Here is a 25,038-nt window from a genome sequence, read left to right on the forward strand (position 1 = left end):
TGTCTTGGATAGACAGGCCAAACAAGTCAAAACAGTCTAATCCGAAAGTGTTTACACTGTCTGTAGCGCGGAGCACCGTGAATGAAACTGTTTTGGTATTGCCACGGAATGTGGCTGGCACGCTACATACACCTAACACAGGAATTTGTTCTCCACTATACGTGGCCAAAGAATGTTTTGCCGCTGAAAGTTTAGGGCGGCCGATAGCCGCATACGTAGCACTATTTATGAGAGTCACAGACGCACCAGTGTCTAATTGAAAATTGAAGGTCTTATCCTGGATGCGTAGCTTCACAAATAGTTTATTACACTGTCTCTGGATCGGTGCAGCGGAGGCGGAAGACACAAAATCAGCGCGTTTAGCGCGTGTTCGCTGCTTACGACAACTCGTGGGTTGGGCGGGCGGAACAACAGCTCCCGCTTCACTTGCAGGCTGTACATTACGTGTTGCAGCGTTTGAATTACGCTTGGGTCGCATAGCAGAGGGCTGGGTGGGTGTTTTATTGCGAACAAGTTTATTACCCACACGAACCGTGGAAGAGTCGTTAAACGCGACCTTCTGGGCGGGCTGGCTTTGAAGAACATGAATATCCATGGGCTGGGCAACACTAGAATTGTTCTTGCGTTTACGCAAACAAACAGTCTGGATGTGTCCTTTCCTTTGACAAAAGTGACAAACCGCGTTTCTTAACGGGCAACGTTCACGAGGATGAGCAAGAACACACTTAGGGCAAGACTTAACTCTAACATTTTGCACACGCGGCTGACGAATGTGTTTAACATGACGCGGCCGGCTAGTGTTTACAGTCTGACTCTGCCGGTAGGGCCGCGGGTGTGACATAACTTGCTTAGCACAGGCAATTTGAGAAATACATGGCTGATCTAACTCACACTCAGCATAGTCAACAGTATCTTGGGCTTCAGTGATGTTCATCACAGTCTCTAATGACGGGTCAGGCAACTTTAAGATAGCAGCACGAATACGAGAATCTGCAATGTTTTGAGTAATAGCGTCTCGTAACATGACATCACTGTAGGAAGCTCCACACACACAATTAAATCGGCACTGACGGGTGAGGCCCCGTAAATCTGTTAACCACTGTTTATTAGATTGATGTGGCAGTTTCTTTAATGTGAAGAACTTGAATCTGGCTGCTGCCACATGAACTCGCGACTCGAAATACTCAGCAAGCTTGGTAACCACAACGTCATAGTCTAAAGCTTCTGGCTTGGATTCCGGGCACAACTTACAAAGTAGTCTATAGACTTCCACGCCTGCAGTGGAAATTAAATAAAGCTGCCGCTCTTTACCTGTGATTTTGTAGACTGTCATGTGCGCCTGCAACTGCGCGAAATATTCTCGCCATTCTTCCCGTGAGGCATCAAAAGCACGGAAGGGTGGTGCTGCCTGTGCTTGTTCCTTTCGTGTTGGTGGATTAGCCGCTTGTTTGGCGATCGCTTCCACCAGACTTTGTATTTGCTGACTCTGTAACAAGATCAACTGTTGTAATTCGGCAGACATAGTGAACACAAATGAAACCAGCCCCCAAAATTCGATCTCAAGAAACAAGTTGAACCAGCCCTGCACACGAGTTCGGAAGACCTCGTCGCCAGTTTTGTGACGGTCTTCGTAGCGACAAACACCGCCACACTTTTAGTAGCGGGCCGACCGGTCCGCTGGAACAGTGAACAGAAAGATGAAAACCCAAACACTCGGATTGAATGAAAGTCGGTACTTATCTTTATTACGAAGATACAGAAACACAGTGGTGAACATTGTCTCTACAGAAATCTGTCTGGTTCGAGTCGGGGCAGCTAGGTCAGCGTCGGCTGACGACAAATAACAACTCTGCTGCGATGTACCCATACTGACTAGCAAGTACACACTGCGGTGGCGAGTATACAACTGAGCGGCAGAATCCAGAACTGTCCTAGCGCTCGCGACTCCAGCGCTTAAGAAGCCAGAAGCCAGCGGTGGCGCGCGCAGACTTGCGGCGATTTCCTGTATCGCTGGCGCTGCTTATGCGGACGGCGTCCGTACTTTGATGCTGCCAACCTTTTGGCAGCGGGCTCGGGTGACATTACTGGCTAGGATATAACATGAATAATGTACCGTCCAGACCGACGTTCACCATTAATGGATTAAAGTATTCCACCAGCTACGTCCGTTTTTCTAAATTCTAATTTCCTTGTCCTGTTCCAGACCTCACGCCAGCCTGCGTGAGCTAAAACGCGTGCCTTTCGGCCTCCTTCTAGTAACACGGTGTTGGCTCTCCTGCCAACCAAAACAAGTACTACAGTAAAATTTGATTTAAGATCAGTACTCGATATAAATGGTATAACGGCTTGTTTATAGCATTTAGTCTCTTCTTCTTAACAGTACTCATTACATGCTGACAGTGGTGCCTTATGCAAATGATAATTTTAGAATGATCTTATTTTATTTTACGCCAGTAGAGCCGTAACAAATTATAAGTAGGCCCATGGACTTCCCATCATTATAGGTCTAATAAAAGTAAGATTCCATAATAGCGGATTCCAGTAGAAGATTCAGTTTCCGTTTGCACGGACACGCCTAGTTACGAGTTAACAGGTGTGGAAACGTAGTTTGTCTGCTGATTTGAGCGACCTAGCGAGCGCAGGACTACCTTCGTGACGTACGCGCCGCGGCCTGTCTTTCTCGTAGGCCTCGGTATCTGATGTCGGCCTGCAAACATTCTGCCTACCGCCTAGGAACAGTTCCAGATGCTCCGGTAGGTAGCAGTACTCTACGGAGGAGACTTCTCCCAGCCTTCTCTCCTACCACAACGTCGATTTGTTATCCCAGCCGCTAATGAACGCATTTCCGCCGCCCACAATATTACCAATAGTGTCATTTCAGCTCCGCCACCCCACAATATTACCAATATTGCCATTTCAACCGCAATCTAATAATTTTGTTTCATTCAGAATTTCAGTGCTGAAATTTGGAGGAAATGTTTTCTCATCAGCTTTACTGAATTTTATATTTCTGTCACTGGCAAGTAGAGCTTAGACGTAATGGTAACATTGTAACATTTGGGAAGTGACTAGAATATTGCGTTTGTAGATGTTACGGCAGCCGAATTGTTCATGTTTATCACGCATATGAATATTATTTCTACGAGCCTTGGGTCCAGATGTTGTGGTGTATCAAGGATGTTGAGTGTTTTCGTCCCTGATACCCCAGTTTTCTGAGCGCTGGGGTATCTGATACATTCTGGACAGTGACACGCCTCGTCACATAGTTTCTAGGTTTGTGGAAATGGGTAGTGTAAAAAATTTACAAAGTGCAGGTAGAAACTTTTCCTACTTTTCTTATGAGGAGAAGCTTGCTGTAAAGACACTAGGACGATCGTTACCAGTTTTAAATATCGTGCAAAATATTAATAATGGAAATCGACAGTTTAAGATAGCATTGACAATATATATTTATAAAAGCAGTGATTGATTATGTGGCTGTGAAATTAAAAAACATTATTGTCCGTCCAATGACTGTTCTTTAGTGGGGACCCTCGTGGACGAAAGCGGGATTTACAGACATACATTATATGAGTACCAAAGTGAAGAAGCATGAGTTTCAGTTGCTCGTATACAAAACTGTTTAAGACTGTGTTTGGAAGTGTCAGTGTAGCTGAACAACTGTGTAGTGCGTATAGAAGGAAAACGGCGGAATACAATGAAGATGTTAGGAGTAGCCATACGTTACATATTTTAATAAATTGTATTCATTTCTGTGGGTCCTTCGAATTGACCAAAAGGGTCATAATGATAGTGAATTGACACCAGACCCTCGTGTTTTCAAAGGACTGATTAATTCGCCCCTAACTGGATGTTACACTAAAAGATAGTTGGATAAGGCAACTCGTTTCAAAGGAACATCCAAAACATTTCAATGCGTTTTTCAGTTACAATAGAAATGTAGCTAATTACGTAATGATACAGATTTTCTAGATAGTCGAAAAACCGTAGCATGCACTTTTCCACAGATATTTTTCTGTCGTAGATATGTCTCTAATTATCCGCTAGATCGTAAGTTGGATCTAACAACTTGAATTTAGTGACCTTCATACTTCATAAATTCTAGGGGTGATTATATCGCAACTAATGACAGGGAGCCAGGCCAGGAGATAAGGAATTTTCTCCCTTGTATGTATCTCATATAATAATGCAACACAAAGTTCGTCGCAACCCCGAACTTCAGCGTCTCCCCGGGAACTATCTACATACATCTTTGGACGCTAATAGACACTATATAACTTCGCTTAGGCAACTGCATCCTACAGCGTAGCCTTTGATAACGTCCCCACGGGAACACATCTTTGGACGCCAATGGGCACTACACAATGTTGCCTAGACAACAGCGTGCAACTTCATGGACTTGGACAAGAAACGGCCAGCACATGGAAACGGCGTCGCCTTGAAGTGCCCAACAAGCATCCCAACTGGCGTTCAATGTTCACACGACATTTTATATTGTTGGACTTATATTTAAAGTTAAGCAATTTAATTAATGATCTGCACCATTTATTTAAACTGCAGCACTTATATATATATATATAGCCGGCCGCGGTGGTCTAGCGGTTCTAGGCGCTCAGTCCGGAACGGCGCGACTGCTACGGTCGCAGGTTCGAATCCTGCCTCGGGCATGGATGAGTGTGATGTCCTTAGGTTAGTTAGGTTTAAGTAGTTCTAAGTTCTAGGGGACTGATGACCACAGATGTTAAGTCCCATAGTGCTCAGAGCCATTTGAACCATATATATATATATATATATATATATATATATATATATATATATATATATATATGTGTGTGTGTGTGTGTGTGTGTGTGTGTGTGTACTGTTTTCATTTGCACGTCACAAATTTTTTCATGTAAAGTAAGGTCCCACTGGCTGCAGCTGACGTAATGCACCAAAATGGCACTCATCGAGCACTGTTTAACGCGTGGCAGCACAGCCACTAGCAGCAGTTACCGTCTTGACAACACGCAGCTGCTCAGCACGCCGCCGGCTCCAGCAAACGGGTAAAGAAACACACCTTTGTACATTTTATGCAAGACTGACTTCCCTAATTACCATGCACTTTATAATCTTTACAGTGAAATCAATCTGAAGATGGCATACTATATGTGCCGAAATCAGTCATTTTAAATAAACGATATTCTGCAGTCGTGAATGTTTCTTCATAAGTAAAAACTCATTCGGTTATGGACATGTAACTCTCGGGGCGTTCTCGTGTTAGAAGTTCTGCGGAAAACATCGTCATCGTGGGTGATAATGTAGCTGTATGTTCGGTGACATTCGTTGACGTTCACGGTTGGACATTCCCAGAACTAGAATGGAACGAATTCTGGAAGATCTCCACCTTTGGGCGCATTAAATGCAAGTGACACAAGAATGAAGCCAAACGATCACGAAAAGCGTTGAGAATTTGTTCATTGTGTTCTTGTGAAACAAAGAGCGGCAGCGGAGTAATTAGAGAGAAGCCATTACATCCAAAAGTGACTGTGTGGTGATTTGACATTTGGACTGAGGACGTAATAGGGAATTTGTTTTCTGGAAAATGTCGTAAATCATTAATTATGCCATTTTATGCTCCTAATGAAGTGTCGGCAGACGTGCCAACACCGTTTTCTTTGACGAAGCCGAAATGCACGCTATAAGCTCACGCAGGATGGCGTGAGGTCTGAAACAGGATACTTAATGAATGCTATAAAGAAAAGTACGTAGCTGCTGGAATACTTAACTTTAATCCACAATTGGTGAACTTTGGTCTTGTTACTGTACATGCTTCATTAGATACATAGCAAAGAATAAATGGCGCCTTGCTAGGTCGTAGCAATTGACTTAGCTGAAGGCTATGCTAACTATCGTCTCGGCAAATGAGAGCGTAATTCTCAGTGAACCTTTCCTAGCAACGTCGGCTGTACAACTGGGGCGAGTGCTAGTAAGTCTCTCTAGACCTGCCGTGTGGCGGCGCTCGGTCTGCAATTACTGACAGTGGCGACACGCGGGTCCGACATGTACTAATGGACCGCGGCCGATTTAAAGTTACCACCTAGCAAGTGTGGTGTCTGGCGGTGACACCACACCTAACATGCTTTTTTCCCTTTTGAATTTCAGTATTCTTTTATAAATACGGAAATGGAATTCAAATAATTTGAAAGTCCGATAAAACGCTCCATTCGAGTCACGTGATGCCTGTTACGTCACTGGCTAGTTCGCTGCTTCTGCTGTCATAATGTCAATTCACATTGTCTTGTTTTGGAATTTGCATTTCGGAAATTGGGTTTCAAATCGTGTGTAGTACCATATTGTACAAATACATCTGTAAAAACTCCTGAAAAGTTATTTTTGGTTGTTTTGGAGAATAAGATGTGTAAAATTTGGTTGTACTGTACCGGTAGAATGCCGTCACGTCGACGCACATGTTCAAATGGTTCAAATGGCTCTGAGCACTACGGGACTTAACTTCTGAGGTCATCAGCCCCCTAGAACTTAGAACTACTTAAACCTAACTAACCTAAGGACATCACAAACATCCATGCTCGAGGCAGGATTCGAACCTGCGACTTTAGGGCCTAGAACCACTCGGTCACACCGGCCGGCGACGCACATGTCCATTAATTTAATTAAAATTGTGTTACACTGTGAAGTTAATATCAACTTGCCTCTGAGATATGCTCTCCCACTTTTACAACGAAAAACAGCATCATTCAACGAGATTAAACACCAAATGAAAATTGATGTTTTACGCAACTCCGCCTCAATTATTCGGTAGCTCATTGCTAGAGCGGTAGACCGTCAAATTTTATAAGACGATGTCCGTAGATAGCTGGTTCTAATCTAACCCAAAAGAAAATTTTTAATTTATTTGTGAAACGAATCGACAGACCTCTCACATGAAAACAAAATCACAATTACAAAAATTCACGACACCGATCAGAAGCGGAATATGATTGTGTTTCCTCTGCTGTTTACATGTGCTTACATTTGCAATCGCTGTCCACACAAGTCGCGTTCAAAAACATATTTTCTAGTTAATGTGGCCACACGCTTTTTACTTAATTAGAAACAATGTTTCTCGCTTCCCACGCCCGGGTTCCCGGGTTCGATTCCCGGCGGGGTCAGGGATTTTCTCTGTCTCGTGATGGCTGGGTGTTGTGTGCTGTCCTTAGGTTAGTTAGGTTTAAGTAGTTCTAAGTTCTAGGGGACTGATGACCGTAGATGTTCAGTCCCATAGCGCTCAGAGCCATTTTTTAGAAACAATGTTTTTATCTTCCTACTGTTCAGTCAGGATCCTTACTGTTTAAACTTCTACAGTTTCATCATCTTACATAAGATGGAGTAAATCTACTTTAGATGCAAACGTTAGTTTACACTGACAAACATTACTGCCCTTACGTTTGTATCATGTTCATGTTGTACAGGCTTTGTATCTCTCCGTATAACCTCATAGTACTATCTACATTTACTCATATTCCGCAAGCCACCTAATGGTGTGTGGCGGAGGGTACTTTCGGTACCACTATCTGATCCCTCCAACCCTGTTTCACTCGCGAATAGTGCGTGGGAAGAATGACTGTCGGTAACCCTCTGCATTGGCTCGTAATTTCTCGAATTTTCTCCTCGTGGTCAATACGTGAGATGTATGCAGGGGTAGGGCGGTGTGTTGGGGGGGGGGGGGAGTAATTTGTTGTTTGACTCCCCCTGAAAAGTACTGTTCCGAAATTTCAGTAGTAAATCTCTCCATGATGCACAACACCTCTCTTGTAACATATGCCAATGGAGATTGTTTAGCATCTCCGTAACTTTCCGTCGTCAGCTAAACGATCCCGTGACGAAACGCACCGCTCTTCTTTGGATCTTCTTTGTCTCCTCTATCGGTCCTACCTGATAGGGATCCCAGACAGATGAACAATACTCAAGAATCGGGCGAACAAGCGCCTTATAAGCCACTTCTTTCGTGGATGAGTTACATTTCCTTAAAATTCTTCCGATGAATCTGAGTCTGATGTTCGCTTTTCCCACAATCTGTCTTATTCGGTCGTTCCATTTAAGGTCGCTCTGGATAGTTACGATTAGACATTTCACATGTCTCCAACTGTTTGTCATCAATAGTGTAGCTGTACAGTAGTGGATTTCTTTTCCTATGTATGAGCAATATGTTACATTTATTTACGTTAGGGGTCAACTGCCACAGTCTGCACCATTCATCCATTCTCTGCAGGTCGTTCTGCAAATTCTTACTATCTTCTGGCGTTGCTACTTTGGTATAAACAACTGCATCATCTGCGAATCGCCTTGAAGAGCATCCGACGCTTTCTACTAGATCATTTATACATATTGTAAATCGGTGGAGCATAAACGCATCAACTTCCCCAAGGCTTCCGCTATAAGCGTTCACAGAATTCCTTTCTATTGTTACTTAAAAGCTGTAATTGCGTTTTCCATCACTAAATTGCTAAATTATTTGCGGAAAAAGTACGAAAAACCTCGTAACTTTATATACGCTCCGTAACACATACTTCGTCTTACTCTTAGTCTGTGATGTCACCAAAGTTTCAGCCAATAACAGAGCGTTTTCGATCACGTGACCAGATCTTGATACTGAATGGTTTTTAAGCTTTAATTACGTAAAATAACATATATTTTGTAATAATATTGACGAGAAAGCTATTTATATGTTATAATCATCAGAATAACAACAATACGAACTTTATTTTTAACATAGGAAAATAGCCTGTTGAGCAGTACTTCTTCTAGGATGGCACTGGAAAAGCGTTGAGAGTGGACAGCGAATGCGTCAAGAGAGCTTTCGTGGTCTGAGATGGTTCTTGTGAGTGATGACTGGGTTTGGTATCAACAAGAAGGTGCAACCTGTCACATAGCGACTGCAACAATGGATTTGTTAAGAGAGAAGTTCTCTCTGGTTGGGTGAGTCCTTATAATCGTGACGTGAGTTAACTAGCCAGATCTTGCGATTTGACACTATGTAATATCTTTCTGTGTGGGTATTTGAAATCTCGTGTGCATGTCGACAAACCACAATCACTTCCAGAGGTTAAGCCCGAAATTCAGTGTGTAATTTCAGAACTAGAGGTGGAAAGTATGCCGAAAAGTTACGAAAAACCTCGTCGAAAGAACCGGAGTGTAGCTGCAGAGTCCTGAAGAGCATTTGAGTAATATTATTTTTTACATATAATCACAGGTGGGATAAAGTTATTAAATTTCAACAAAAATTTCTGTGTTATTATGCACTCAAAAGTTGCTTGCTTTATAGGACGCTCTTTATTTCCCAAAGATTTCAAATTTTTGAAACATATGTTTCATCTCTCTTCTTTATTATCCAGTTTACCAAATTCTAGCCAGCTTCTATCACCGATATTGTAGGCGTCATTATGTCTGATAATTCAGTATGTCTTCTATTTAAACTATTTTAAACAAGAAGACATAACAAACAAGTAAGTCGAAACGTGAAAGCGAAAATATTTCAAATGAGTGACTACGAATGAAACGTTCCTCATACTCACACAGCACGTTCAAATGTGGCTCGCCATGTTCGAGTGCCGGCCGCTGTGGCCGAGCGGTTCTAGGCGCTTCAGTCCGGAACCGCGCTGCTGCTGCGGTCGCAGGTTCGAATCCTGCCCGGGCATGGATGTGCGTGATGTCCTTAGGTTAGTTAGGTTTAAGTAGTTCTAAGTCTAGGGGACTGATGACCCCAGATGTTAAGTCCGGTAGTGCTTAGAGCCATTTGAACCATTTGAACCATGTTCGATTGTCGAAAGTGTTGGAAACGACTCATATAGCCGAAATTTTATGTAAATATGAAAATGTAATAAATCATTACTAGGACCATTTGATAGTATATCTGCTATAAAGTACTGATCCAAGTATCAATTAAAAAGTATTGAGTAAAAAAGTATCAGTATAGAGATGAAAGTATTATTCGTTAATAAAGTACTGTTGTTTCTGCGAGTACCTATCTACTAGGCCACTAACAATGTGGGGCCAGTAGCACGTGCAATACGCTCAATGTGAGTAAACCATTCTGTCCTCGATTGTGTCTTTGTATACTAGTTACATAATAATATAACTGGTGATGGTATATGAGTATGATGTATACCCATACAGGGTGTTGAAAAAAGTGTCCAATTTCTTATAGGAGATACCACAGGTGTAAATGAGGAAAAAAGTCGAATAAAAACGTTTCTGCAAACAAAAATCTTCGTTTAGCCAGTGCTAGTGTGTCATTTTGAGATTATGCTCGAATCAAAACAAATGATTCATTCTGTAGAGTCTAAACAATGTAAACATTAAAATGCATTCCCTTTATTCCATCTGGAAAATGGCAGACACAGTATTCTCCTACTTCTTACAATGATGTTAATTGACAAACATGTACCATATACACCGAACGATATCCTCGAAGCTGCATCTTGCAAGAAAAAAAAGAAAAAAAAATCATTAATCTGGTCCAGCCACTTACAGACACAGGACAAAGTATCGCGGTAGACGTCAAATAGATTGCAAACAGCGAGAGTTATTACGAGTAGAACATCATCCTTAAACATGTGTGACAAGAATGAAGCTGCTGAAGACACAAACTATGCTCTTGCGTAGTCAGTTCTGACCGAGTAGGTATTTTGTCCATATCGCTAGCAGCTTGCGTAAACTCGTAGCTCACAAGACTGACTTACCACATACGGTTCTTCCAGTGGATTCATAGGCAGAGCGCAGGCTATGTGGGTAGGGGAGTGGTTTATGTTCTGGCCCAATTCACTATCAGGATTAGCATTCCTGGAATCGCTGATATCAGCATTAACATTCCAGCAATTCCCTCCCCTTCTCCGTTTCCCAGAATTCCTCCCCCCCCCCTTCCCCACACCCTGGTGGCCCATGGCCCATAGCCAGTCGTATGTATGTTATTGTGCCCTCAGCCAATTGCGTAGGGACTCCAAAGTACTGACGTTTCGGCCATTACCGTGCAAGCGAAGGCCCCCTCCCCACCCATCAAGCAATTATAATTTTTATAATTCGATTGCATGAGCGACATCATTTACCGTCCGCACTTTGTAGTGAGATGACCAATGTAATACACTGCCAGCAGAGGTGATCAGCGGGGAAGAAGGAGAAGACTATCAATTAGCAGTGTGCGTTTTATTTACAGATGAGGTGGGATCCACAGCGAGAGATAGAATAAGCGATTACAAAAAAGGTAGGCAGATGCACATCTCGAGCGTTTGTAGAAACCAGACTTGAGTTCTGGTAGACAAACATCTTGGGACATACTCTTCAATGGATCAATTAAAAGGTGCTAGTCTCACCAGTTTCTGTGCGATAATTTACCCGCGATATTGGTGAACCTCACCCTTGCAGTAAGAATACTGACGTGGCTTAAGCAAGACGAGGTACTATCCTATTTTCTATGCCTTCTACGTTTCATGGGGGAAAAGGTTCATTAGCATAGCATCCCCATCCTCCTGAGATTTAATCCGCGATTTCTAAGTGTGCGGACATTTAAAGGGACTCGTATACACTACACCCAACGACAATGTGCATACATCGCAGCAGTGCATGTCCCATCCAAATGACAAACCCGAGGGTGTGTTCAGATGAATTGATGATTCTTTGAGGAGGAGGGCTGAGTTCTGTTTAAGAGTGAGTGCTAACCACACTGACCACCTCCTGTAAATTCAATAGACATATGCCTATCATACAACAGGTGCAGTTCAACAAGTCATTGTTTCCAGGGGTATATTTGTAGGACTCTTTTAGCTTTGACAAGAATTATCTCCTGTAGGAATGTGCAAAACTTTTTGAAACACTGTATACGAGTTTATTAACACAATATCTAAAGAAAAAGAAAGACGTGGCTGAATGGCCGCTTAACGGAGATCTAAGTTTAAGAGACTGAGATAACAGGGCCATATCACCTTCCTCTGTGAGACAGATTAATCGCAGCAGGTTTCGAACTGGCTACATCGGTAACGAATGATATCACATCACACGTGGTACTATCTTCAAGAGTTTCCACTCGACTGCTGAAAAAGGAAATTTTAGCCTCTCTCTCTCTCTCTCTCTCTCTCTCTCTCTCTGTGTGTGTGTGTGTCTGTCTCTCTCCCCTTCTCCCTCTCCATGGCCTCTTCCCTCATTCTCTGTCTCTCTCACACGCTCATTATCTCATTCTCTGTCTCCCTCACACGCTCGTTATCTTTGATTGATTCACACAAATCAATCCCCTTCCTCCCCTTCCGCCGGCGGGCGTGGCCGAGCGGTTCTAGGCGCTTCAGTCTGGAACCGCGCGACCGCTACGGTCGCAGGTTCGAATCCTGCCTGGGGCGTGGATGTGTGTGATGTCCTTACGTTAGTTAGGTTCAAGTTGTTCTAAGTTCTAGGGAAGTGATGACCTCAGATGTTGAGTCCCATAGTGCCCAGAGCCATTTGAACCATTTTGAAACTCCCCTTCCCTCGACACAAAAAGGTGTACGTACGGAATAATCTACATCTACGATAAGGTGACAAAGTCATGGAATAATACAATGGCTGTAATTTAGATTACACAAGATATAACAGATATAACATTGGCGGACCTGTCATTTGTACTCAGGTGATTCATATGAAAACGTTTTCGACGTGATTGTGGCCGCAAGACGGGAGTTAACAAACTTAGAACGCGGAATAGTAGCTGGAGCTAGACGCAAGGGACAATTCATTTCGGAAATTCAATATTCCGAGAACTACATTTTCAAGAGGGAACTGAGAATACCAAATTGCCTCTCACCACGGACAACGCATGGCCGACGGAATTCACTTAACGGCGGAGAACAGTGGCGTATGCGTAGAGTTGTCAGTGCTGCCAGACAAGCAATATTGCCTGAAATCACCTCAGAATTCAATGCCAGACGTACGACAAACGTATCTGTGAGGACAGTGTCGCGGAAGATGGAGTTAATGATTTATGGCGGCAGCCGAACGACGCGAGTGCCTTTGCCAGCAACACGACATAGCCTGCAGCGCCTCCCCAGGGCTCGCGACCATTTAGGTTGGAACCTAGGCACCCGGAAAACTGGTCAGATAAGTCTCGATTTCAGTTGGTAACAGCTGATGGTAGGGTTCGAATGTGGTGCAGACCCCACGAGGGCACGGACCCAGACTGTCAACAAGGCACTGTGAAAGCTTCTGGTGGCTCTGTAGTGGTGTGGGCAGTGTCCGCATGGAATGGATTGGGTCCTCTGGTCTAACTGAACCGATAATTGACTGGAAATGGACATGCTTGGGTACTTTGAGGCCATCTGCAGCCATGTTCGCAAACAGCGACGGAACTTTTATGGGAGACAATGCGCCATGTACTTCTGAGGCCATCAGTCCCCTAGAACTTAGAACTACTTAAACCTAACTAACCTAAGCACATTACACACACCCATGCCCGAGGCAGGATTCTAACCTGCGACCGTTGCGGTCGCGCGGTTCCAGACTGAAGCGCCTAGAACCGCTCGGCTACACCGTCCGGCTGGGATAAAGAAGATCGGACAAGATATTAGGAGGCATCCCATGACGTTTTCACTCGACGATTCGTGTCGACGATTAGTTTTGGAATCAATAGCGTTTGCCCGCTATTCTGTTCCACTCATGAATTGTGCATGGGCAGATAGGCCTCCGTCAGAGCTCAGAGCTATGATTTTTCTGATTTTCTTGTCGTGACTATATCGCGACACGTAAGTTGGAAGGATTAATGTTTGTCCTATTCTTCGTGGAACGTACTCTCTTGGAGTTTTGTTACTTTCTTCGCGATGCACAGCAACTTTCCAGCAGCGTCTGATGAACTATTCTATAACGCACTCTCGCTTACTAAACGAAACATGTCACTCTCCGTTGGATATTCTCTTTCTCTCGCATTAATTCAATCTGGTACCGGTCTTAGGCTGCCGAGCAAAACTCGAGATCGAGTAAGCCACTTCTTTCGTGAATGAATTACAATTTCTTAAAATTCTTCCAATAAATCTCAGCTTGGCGCTTGCTCTTTCTAATATTTTTTCGATGTGACCGCTTCACTTTAGGTCTCTCCGGATCGTTACGTCTAGGTATTTCATGGTGGCTACTGTTTCCAGTGATTTATTGACATGTGGGTAATTGAACAATATTGGATCTCTCCGTCTATTTGTATGCAATACACTACATTTAATTGCGCTGAGGGTCAATCGCACCAATCGCTGACCATTTGCAGATCTTCAGTGTTTGCTAACTTTGAAGAAGGAAGCAAATGGTTAAAATTTTCAAAGTTCCACAGCGACGCTGAATGTTCAAATGTGTGTGAATTCATAAGGGACCAAACTGTTGAGGTCATCGGTCCCTAGACTATCACACTACGTAAACTACCTTAAACTAACTTATGCTAAGAACAACATACACAACCACGCCCGAGGGAGGACTCGAACCTCCGGCAGGAGGGGCGCGCAATCCGTGACATGGCGCCTCAAACCGCGCGGCTCAACGACGCTACCTCGCTTATATTACGGCGGTGTCGACACGAGGCGGGCGCGGAAAATGACATTTCGCCACTGGGAGTGCGTCAGGGGAAAACACTACATTGGTGCTTCTGGCGTGCCAGAGAGCGGACCTCAGCAGAAGTGCAGTAGGCTGGTCAACCAGACAGCATCACGTCGCCTTCGTTGCGTGACGAAAAGAGCGCTATTTCTAATTCAACGGCGCGTGCCAGGAACTTTCATGAACCAGTCCTATACTGCAACAAACTCGTTAAGCAAGTATGGTAGAATGAGAACCGTGGACACTTTCGTAATAGCAAGACCGATGCGGTCATGAAAAGTGACGTCGGGTAATCATTACGCACTACTTCCCACCATAAATACCCTTGTATTTTAGCTAGTAAGGCAGACGGTCAGACGGACCGATGGCATACATAGCGTTAACATTCGATTCCCTGATTACAGGGAAGTGACGTCTTGGTACAAGTTTGTTGCAGATTTCCTGCACGCTACTGAACACCGACAGCCGCTACCTCGCCGTATTCACCAGCCAGAGTTCAACATCACAGCTTGCCGCTGTTGCGGATGGGTGGACCCGGAGGTCTCTCTATCGTATGCGGTCGTGACATCAGCTCTCCTGATATTCTGGCGGACGGACCAGGGCCTACCTGAACGGCAGGCCAGGATCGTCGACTACACGGCTGCTCGACAACCATCATCGCGGTTCAACAGACGAAGAAGAACGAAGTCCAACACACGCACCGCCATCACTCATTGCCGCGGCATCACGGTGTGGCCACCGCTGGGGGCGAACTGCCGTAGCAGGAGCCTGCAAGGACCCAGGCCCCCACAACAGCACTAGTGGTCGACTGTGAAGAGCGGACAAATTGACTAGCTGGACGGCGGCCATTAGAGTGGTAAACTGACGCGCGGAGTTCGAATGTTTATACATCGCTTTTGGTTATAAAATGCCTTCCCTTGAGTTAGGTCGCAAACATAATGCCTCATTTAAATACGTTACTACAATATACTTTTTAATTTATGAACAAACAGCAACTAGTCACTGTTTATGAATTTATCTTACGTACTACATGGAATCTGCCGTAGCTAAAAGTTTTGTACTGGACCCCTAGCATTTTTCGTAGTTCATTTACGACAGATGTACGCAAAATGCATAAAAATACTCAAAGATTTGCCCACTATATTAATAGATATTTTCTGAGTCTACCTAGCTTTAGATTTTATGACGAGAAATGCGTTATATATGGCATAGTGCTCTGGCAGCTCACGACCAAATTATCAAGTTTCAACCTAACCCAGACCATGAAAACACTACCGATCAGCCAACTTTCTTCAAAATGATCAGAACATATAAAATGGTATTCTGTCGGTCGGAAATCTTGCCTCCTGACAGCGTGTAACCATTTTTGTAACAGCTGTGGTTTTGAGAAAGGAAACCTGCAAATAGATGCAGAGACATCATCCTAATACCGTGTTACAAAAACATTTATTAAGCAAGTGCACTGACATACAAAACAACTTAAAATATTCACATACCTGTGAAATGTAATATTCGTTCCTTTCTCGAATTTATTTGTACAATTAATCGCTCCACAACTCTTCACCATTGTACTTCTTTTTATTGGAACGTACAGACAGTAGAATTACGAGTAACAAATACTGTATGTACGCCCCAACAAATATACAACGTTGAATCACGGTCTTCATAAACAACAATACTACACACCACATCAGACTACAACCACTATAATGGCGTCCAGCCGAAGGTTCAAATTATCCCGCAACTGCAGCGCCATCAGTGAGTCTAGTTATTTTTTACAAGGTCTTTGCAACGACCGGAGAGCGCGGCGTCGGCTACCTCGAGCGTACTGAAGGCCAGCTACGACGCGATTCCTCGACAAGCATCGGCAGCCGATGTTAACAGCGGACCGGCGACAACAGGTCACCATCACCCTTCCGAAGAAAACCGGTAGGGAGCGAACTGGGAAAGTGCCTCCTGCCACAGAACCATCTCTACTTCCGCGCTCTTATAAGTCGCCTCTTGCAGCACTATGGTCCTTCAAATGTTGTCCACTAAATCATTTATATACCAAAAATTGTAACGGTACTACAATACTCTTTTGAAGGACTCGCAAAGTTGATTTTACAAACGTTCATTAGGCTCTATTAAGGGCGAAGCTTTATATTGTGTCTGCTAGAAAGTTCTAAATCCGGTCACAAATGAGGTCTGATGCTCGGTAATTTCATGTTTTCTGAAAGTCTACTCGAGCGTCGTTGGATACGGCACCTGGTGATCTCGTGGATTGGCAAAGCGAGCTGAGTTTTGAAAGATTTCTGTCTGCAGAATCCACGCCGTTTTTTATAGAGCAGGTTTTACTTCTCCAAGAAGGTGATTAGACACAAAGCCCATGCCTACTACAGTAGTACAAGTCTATATGCCAACTAGCTCTGCAGATGATGAAGAAATTGATGAAATGTATGACGAGATAAAATAAATTATTCAGGTAGTGAAGGGAGACGAAAATTTAATAGTCATGGGTGACTGGAATTCGTCAGTAGGAAAAGGGAGAGAAGGAAACATAGTAGGTGAATATGGATTGGGGGGAAGAAATGAAAGAGGAGGCCGCCTTGTAGAATTTTGCACAGAGCATAACTTAATCATAGTTAACACTTGGTTCAAGAATCATAAAAGAAGGTTGTATACATGGAAGAAGCCTGGAGGTACTGGAAGGTTTCAGATAGATTATATAATGGTCAGACAGAGATTTAGGAACCAGGTTTTAAATTGTAAGACATTTCCAGGGGCAGATGTGGATTCTGACCACAATCTATTGGTTATGAACTGCAGATTGAAACTGAAGAAACTGCAAAAAGTTGGGAATTTAAGGAGATGGGACCTGGATAAACTGAAAGAACCAGAGGTTGTAGAGAGTTTCAGGGAGAGCATAAGGGAACAATTGACAGGAATGGGGGAAAGAAATACAGCAGAAGAAGAATGGGTAGCTCTGAGGGATGAAGTAGTGAAGGCAGCAGAGGATCAAGTAGGTAAAAAGACGAGGGTTAATAGAAATCCTTGGGTAACAGAAGAAATATTGAATTTAATTGATGAAAGGAGAAAATATAAAAATGCAGTAAATGAAGCAGGCAAAAGGGAATACAAACGTCTCAAAAATGAGATCGACAGAAAGTGCAAAATGGCTAAGCAGAGATGGCTAGAGGACAAATGTAAGGATGTAGAGGCTTATCTCACTAGGGGTAAGATAGATACTGCCTACAGGAAAATTAAAGAGACCTTTGGAGAGAAGAAAACCACTTGTATGGATATCAAGAGCTCAGATGGCACCCCAGTTCTAAGCAAAGAAGGGAAGGCAGAAAGGTGGAAGGAGTATATAGAGGGTTTATACAAGGGCGATATACTTGAGGACAATATTATGGAAATGGAAGAGGATGTAGATGAAGATGAAATGGGAGATAAGATACTGTGTGAAGAGTTTCACAGAGCACTGAAAGACCTAAGTCGAAACAAGGCCCCGGGAGTAGACAATATTCCATTAGAACTACTGATGGCCTTGGGAGAGCCAGTCATGACAAAACTCTACAATCTGGTGAGCAAGATATATGAGACAGGCGAAATACCCACAGACTTCAAGAAGAATATAATAATTCCAATCCCAAAGAAAGCAGGTGTTGACAGATGTGAAAATTACCGTACTATCAGTTTAATAAGTCACAGCTGCAAAATACTAAAGCGAATTCTTTACAGACGAATGGAAAAACTGGTAGAAGCAGACCTCGGGGAAGATCAGTTTGGATTCCGTAGAAATGTTGGAACACGTGAGGCAATACTAACCTTACGACTTATTTTAGAAGAAAGATTAAGTAAAGGCAAACCTACGTTTCTAGCATTTGTAGACTTAGAGAAAGCTTTTGACAACGTTAACTGGAATACTCTCTTTCAAATTCTGAAGGTGGCAGGGGTAAAATACAGGGAGCGAAAGGCTATTTACAATTTGTACAGAAACCAGATGGCAGTTATAAGAGTCGAGGGGCATGAAAGGGAAGCAGTGATTGGGAAAGGAGTGAGACAGGGTTGTAGCCTCTCCCCGATGTTATTCAATCTGTATATTGAGCAAGCAGTAAAGGAAACAAAAGAAAAATTCGGAGTAGGTATTAAAATTCATGGAGAAGAAGTAAAAACTTTGAGGTTTGCCGATGACATTGTAATTCTGTCAGAGACAGCAAAGGACTTGGAAGAGCAGTTGAACGGAATGGACAGTGTCTTGAAAGGAGGATATAAGATGAACATCAACAAAAGCAAAACGAGGATAATGGAATGCAGTCAAATTAAATCTGGTGATGCTGAGGGGATTAGATTAGGAAATGAGACACTTAAAGTAGTAAAGGAGTTTTGCTATTTAGGGAGTAAAATAACTGATGATGGTCGAAGTAGAGAGGATATAAAATGTAGACTGGCAATGGCAAGGAAATCGTTTATGAAGAAGAGAAATTTGTTAACATCGAGTATAGATTTAAGTGTCAGGAAGTCGTTTCTGAAAGTATTTGTATGGAGTGTAGCCATGTATGGAAGTGAAACATGGACGATAACCAGTTTGGACAAGAAGAGAATAGAAGCTTTCGAAATGTGGTGCTACAGAAGAATGCTGAAGATAAGGTGGGTAGATCACGTAACTAATGAGGAGGTATTGAATAGAATAGGGGAGAAGAGGAGTTTGTGGCACAACTTGACTAGAAGAAGGGATCGGTTGGTAGGACATGTTTTGAGGCATCAAGGGATCACAAATTTAGCATTGGAGGGCAGCGTGGAGGGTAAAAATCGTAGAGGGAGACCAAGAGATCAATACACTAAGCAGATTCAGAAGGATGTAGGTTGCAGTAGGTACTGGGAGATGAAGAAGCTTGCACAGGATAGTGTAGCATGGAGAGCTGCATCAAACCAGTCTCAGGACTGAGGACCACAACAACAACAACAAGAAGGTGATAATGTGCGAGGGTAAAACATGTTCTCCTATTTTGCAACAGACTGACGAAGCGGTATAAGCATATAATTATCTACTACCGTTCGTGACCTTTTTCGAAAATGGAAAAATCTGTGCCTTTTTTTTTTTCAATCGCTTCATTCGATTCGGTACTGCCGTGACGTACGATTAACTATTGTTGCAATGAGACCAAATCGTTTCGCAGCTCGTCACGTTCAGATACCTTGTCACTAATAAGTGACTTCAATCAGTTCTCTATTCCGCTATAACTTATCTCAGCATCTGCAGTTCCAGCGTTTGTGCGATGATAGGAAAGAGGAACCACATTACAGACTACTGCAACGAAATAATTCGACATTTCGGACATTCGGGGGCCATTTTGAATTTCGGTCCCAGAATTATCACTGAGCGAGTGAACAGATCAATTTTCGTCAAACTGATAGACAAGTATTTACTTTCCAGCTCATCGAAAATTTCTCCTTTTCTCCCCTTACGCATATTTTGGCTTCGTTCAAGTATTCAAGGGCAGCAAGATCTTTAGCGCAACCTATGTCGAATCTCATAGATATCTTTATCCGGTCCAGATATCTTTACACTACCGAGAGATTGTAGATGTTTCTCTGCTTCACAACCACTCAGTATCTGCCATTTTGGCGCTCGTTCGATGATTGAAAACAGGAACCGTAGTGCGATATTTCGCAGTAAAACAGTTTCGAGAGACTCGAATTCAGTATTTCAGACTTCGGTCTGTCGTCTTCGTTTCGGTGGCAGTATGGTCACCGAGCGACTGAATAGATGATTTCAATCTGCTTACTGGCTTTATTTATGTGCAGCGGATCTCGACACGTCGCTCTCGATCGAACAAAGTGCGCAGATGTAAGTGTAATTACAAGTGCACATGCAAGCAGTGTGATGGGTCCGTTACTGTTTACAGTATTTTCATAATTAATCTACACTAAGGTGACAAAAGTCATGGGATAGCGATATGGACACATACAAATGGTGGTAGTATCGCGAACACAAGGTATAAAAGGGCTGCCATATGTGCTCAGGTGAGTCATGTGAAAAGGACTGCGACGTGATTATGGCCGCACTAAGGGGGAATTCACAGATTTAGAACGCGGGATGGCAGTTGCAGCTAGACGAATTTCGGAAATCGTTAGGGAATTCAGTATTCTGAGATCCCCAGTGACAAGAGCGTGCCGAGAATAGCAAATTTCAGGAATTACATCAAAATATGGACAACGCAGTGGGCGACGGTCTTCACATAACTCTTGAGAGCAGCAGCGTTTGCGTAGAGTTGTTAGTGCTAACAGACAAACAACACCGTGTGAAATGACCGCACAAAACAATTTGAGACGTATGGCGGACGTATCTTTTAGGACAGTGCGGCGTAAGTTGGCGTTAATTGTCTATGGCAGCAGCCGACCGACGAGAATGCCTTTGCTAACAGCACGACAACGCCTGCTGCGATTCTCCTTTTTTTCCCACAAAAACAGTAACAAAAATGGCTACAATGAAATGACATAAATAAGGTGACAGATAATTGCAGTCATAAATTACAGCATTCAAAAAATGAGTCTTTAGCAGTAGCACAATTTAGCACCTTCACTGTCACCTTCAACTGGTGGCAGATCAGCATGCACATTTTCTTCTTCTGCAGCCGGTTCCTCATCATCAATTCCCAGACGCAAATTAATCATTCAGTAAATCCTTGATGTGTGTTTCTTCCAGGGTAAATTACGTGGACAGAAGAGCAGTCCCGAACAGCGACATCGCAAAATACTTCACTGCCTTGTTATTTTTGTCAGTTCCAGCCTTCTAAACGCATCCATAGGGAGTTTCCTTTATATCAGACACCAGATGTTTGTCGCCATATTCTTGTATCTGCTGTACTACTGATTTATTTTTCATGTGTGACTTGCAGGTGAGGTTAGGGTCGGGAACGTGACCCAACCCATTCCCTCTCTACTAGGAATCCAGTTCCTAACCTATACCCATTCTGTTGAAGACAATTCGGAGCATGTTACCATATTTCTTATTGTGATTATGATATTTAAGTATTTTCTCGAATTCATTTTCCATATACATCTTGTATTCAATATGTTCATCGCTCCCAATATTGTTAAAAACATAATTTGTATATTTGCCCATTAACCAAATCACTGCGTTATTTTTTTCCTGAGGGTAGTAACTTTCCTCTGGTCTGAAGAAAATGTTAGTCGGTACATTGTTTGCTGAAGTTCTTGTTATTTGAGCAATTTGCTCCCTGGTCCACCTCCAGTTAATAATCCGATCTCCACATGTGTAACGATGAGGCACACTATCAACGAGGTTGCATTTGCTGCAGAGGTTAGTGACACTTAAACCGGGGCTCATGACCATATCGGTTGGATCCTACACGATAACTTGACAAGCGCTGATGGCAGGGTTCGAGTGTGGCGCAGACCCCACTACCCAAGGACCCAAGCTGTCAACAAGGCACTGTGCAAGCTGGTAGTGGCTCCATAATGTTGTGGGCTGTGTTTACATGGAATGGACTGAGTCGCCTTGTCCAGCTGAACCTATCATTGACTGGGAATGGTTATGTTCGTGTACTTGGAGACCATTTGCAGCCACACATGGACTTCATCACCCTAAGCAACAATGTCCTGTCACTAGGCCACAATCGTTCGCAATTGGTTCGAAGAACATTTTGGACAATTGGAGCGAATGATTGGGCCACCCAGATCGCCTGACATGAATCTCATCGAACATTTGTGGGACATAATCGACAGATTGTTCGTACACAACATCCTGCACCGGTAACACTTTCGCAGTAATGGGCGGCTATAGAGGGAGCATGACTTGTTGTGTCCACGCCACCTCTAGTTACTGTACTACGACGGACAAATGGATGTCCGACGCGATATTAGAAGGTATTACATAAATTTTGTCACTTTAGTGTAGTGTATAATGTCAGAAGCTCCATGAGGCTGTTTGTAGATGACGGAGTTGTCTATAAGGCAGCAGCCACCAGCTGGAAGATCTGCAGATGATTAATGTTTGCTTCAGTTAACCATGAACGTGTAAATAAGCGCAGATATTCATTACTTTACGATCTGTGACAAACCACTGGAAACAGCGACTACAGTAAAATACCTACGATTTAGCAATTCGGAGCGACCTAAAATGGAATGACCACATAAAATAATTTGGTAGGAGAAGCAGACGGCAGGCTGAGATACATAGGAAGATGGCAAATGGCTCTGAGCACTATGGGACTTAACATCTGAGGTCATCAGTCCACTAGAACTTAGAACGACGTAAACCTAAATAACCTAAGGACAGCACACACATCCATGCCCGAGGCAGGATTCGAACCTGCGACCGTAACGGTCGCACAGTTCCAGACTGAAGCGCCTAGAACCGCTCGGTTACATAGGAAGAATCTTAGGAAAATTTAATTCATCCACGAAAGCTGTGACGTACAAAACTTTTTTCTGATAGATTCCTGAGTGTTGTTTATTTCTCTGTGAGCCCTGGCAGAAAGGATTAACAACAGAGAAAGAATATCCAACATAGAGCAGAGCCTGTCATCACGGGATCGGTGAGACGGCGCCGGAGTACTGTGGAGATGCTCAAGAAACTCCACTGGCGGACGCTGCAGGAGAGGCGTTCTGCATAACGGAAAGGTTTTCTACTGAAATTAGAACTTATACTGAGGTTTGGCGACACTATTTCTTCCCTCGAGCCCTTCGAAAGTGGAACAGGGAAAGGGAAACAGATGGTGGTGCCAGAAGTAACTTCTGCCACACAGAGGAGTAAAAATGTAGATGTTCGTAAGACCAAAACTTCTTATTACACCAACAGAAAAAGAATTCAGTACCAGGAAGGAGTGTGCGAAATAAAAGAAAGTCGGTAGGCGTCTTTCTATGTCTGAAAGATGACGTCTATTCAAAGTTCGCGCCAGTCGCATAAGAGTGGCTCTGGCAACGCCAGTATGAGAATTAAAATCAGATTTCCTTTAAATATACGCTATAACGGCCGTGAGCGTTAGTTACCTTAGAGGTAGGACGTGTTGAGTTGATGTTAGTCAAGAACGTTTTTAAGGCTACGAAGATGGCATTATCAACACCTCACAGAGTTTGAACGAGGTCTCGTAAGAGGGTTAAGAGAAGCTGGATGTTCGTTCCGCGATACTGCAGGAAGATTTGTCAGGAATGTAGCCACTGTACGTGACTGCTGGCAGTGGTGGTCACGGGATTGTACAGCAGGAAGGAGGCCGGGCTCCAGATGATCACGTGGCACCACCGAGAGGGAAGACCATCATGTTCTACATCTACATCTACATCTACATTTATACTCCGCAAGCCACCCAACGGTGTGTGGCGGATGGCACTTTACGTGCCACTGTCATTACCTCCCTTTCCTGTTCCAGTCGCGTATGGTTCGCGGGAAGAACGACTGCCGGAAAGCCTCCGTGCGCGCTCGAATCTCTCTAATTTTACATTCTTGATCTCCTCGGGAGATATAAGTAGGGGGAAGCAATATATTCAATACCTCATCCAGAAACGCACCCTCTCGAAACCTGGACAGCAAGCTACACCGCGATGCAGAGCGCCTCTCTTGCAGAGTCTGCCACTTGAGTTTGCTAAACATCTCCGTAACGCTATCACGCTTACCAAATAACCCTGTGACGAAACGCGCCGCTCTTCTTTGGATCTTCTCTATCTCCTCTGTCAACCCGACCTGGTATGCGAATGACTCTGTCACATCGTACTGCATCTCCAGTAGTACTTTGGACAGCAGTTGGCAGCACGGTGAAACAACAAAAAACTGGAAATCAGTTACTTCAAGGACAGCTCAGAGGCACACGCCCTGTAACCTGGAGTTACGGTCTGTTGTACGATTTTGCATGATAGCAGGAGCATTCTCGTGCTTATTGCGCACACCTTAAATGCAAATTTGTACGTCAGTCTGGTGATTCGGCCTGTTGTGCTGTCTTTCATGAAGACCATCCCAGTGGCTGCTTTCCAACAGGATAATGCTTGCCCATACACCGCTGTTGTATCCGAACATGCTCTACATTTTCAGGTTTTGGCGGCACAAAGACTGTTCCATTAAGTTTCGGGTGTGCAGCCGCAAGAAATCTCCTTCTTCTTCTAATATTTCGGCTGTATAACGTTCAGCCATCTTCAGAGTGAGCCGCAAGACTGCCGCTCCAGTGCTCGCTTCGTCCCTTTATACTCGTGTACCGCGCGACTTCGCATGCGGCCACAGATGCAAATGCGCCAGAGACGTTGGTCGGCGGCAGAGACGTGCATAATGCGCCAGTTGTATCTATGACTCCGCAGTTGATCTGTGTTGGCATATCGATATATGAAATGATAATTAAATAGACACCCTAGCTGCAAGCAGGCGTTGACACACTTCATTGGGGACATGTTGAAAATGTGTGCCCCGACCGGGACTCGAACCCGGGATCTCCTGCTTACATGGCAGACGCTCTATCCATCTGAGCCACCGCGGGC

At 43.7% G+C, this 25,038-nt stretch overlaps 1 non-coding gene across 1 annotated transcript; it reads right to left on the reverse strand.

The window, feature by feature from the left end:
- Positions 1-24,963: 24,963 nt before the first annotated feature.
- Trnat-ugu (transfer RNA threonine (anticodon UGU)) lies at positions 24,964-25,038 on the reverse strand. Its single transcript has one exon. It is a non-coding gene; the product is annotated as a tRNA-Thr (tRNA).

Source organism: Schistocerca nitens, chromosome 1 (assembly GCF_023898315.1).
Source record: "Schistocerca nitens isolate TAMUIC-IGC-003100 chromosome 1, iqSchNite1.1, whole genome shotgun sequence".
NCBI lineage: Eukaryota > Metazoa > Arthropoda > Insecta > Orthoptera > Acrididae > Schistocerca > Schistocerca nitens.